The sequence below is a fragment of the Lutra lutra genome, chromosome 6, assembly GCF_902655055.1.
Source record: "Lutra lutra chromosome 6, mLutLut1.2, whole genome shotgun sequence".
Lineage (NCBI taxonomy): Eukaryota > Metazoa > Chordata > Mammalia > Carnivora > Mustelidae > Lutra > Lutra lutra.
In genome coordinates, this window is record NC_062283.1 from 116,492,695 (window position 1) to 116,493,241 (window position 547).

The following is a 547-nucleotide window of genomic DNA, read 5'->3' on the forward strand; positions in this document are numbered from 1 at the left end:
TTTCCTATGAGTACACTACTCTGTCAGGCACATTGATCAATATGACTCATAGAGATTAGGACTAAATCTGTTAAATTTGTCTCATACTACATTTAATTAAGGTTACTATCAATAGGACTCTGAGCATTAGGATGAGGCAATATTCAGTAATAACACCAAGTGTCCTAGACCCAATCAGCTAGGTAAATTTCAACCATCTGGATCCACCTTAGAAATCCAGGTGTATTTCTCCTTAAGTTTCCACACTGACCTTTCTGCTTGGCTCAAGACATTAATCCAGATACAACTGGATATATTAGAGATCACACAGATTCTACCTTGCCCTGCAAGTAGAAAATCTATAGCCAATATCATCTATAACAACCCTGGCCACTGAGTTAAGGCTAACCTGAATGCATTCTAGGACTGAGGTGTTATCTTTGATCACCTCAACTAATATCAAAGACAATATCACCTTTTCTTCATGAATTTGTGTCATCCTTTGCACAGAGGCCACACCAATCTTCTCTGTATCATTCCAATTTTAGTGTATGTGCTCACGAAGCAA

General features: G+C 38.0%; 1 non-coding gene across 1 annotated transcript; it reads right to left on the reverse strand.

The window, feature by feature from the left end:
- Window positions 1–442: 442 nt before the first annotated feature.
- LOC125103404 (U6 spliceosomal RNA) lies at window positions 443–547 on the reverse strand. Its single transcript, XR_007128402.1, has one exon. It is a non-coding gene; the product is annotated as a U6 spliceosomal RNA (small nuclear RNA).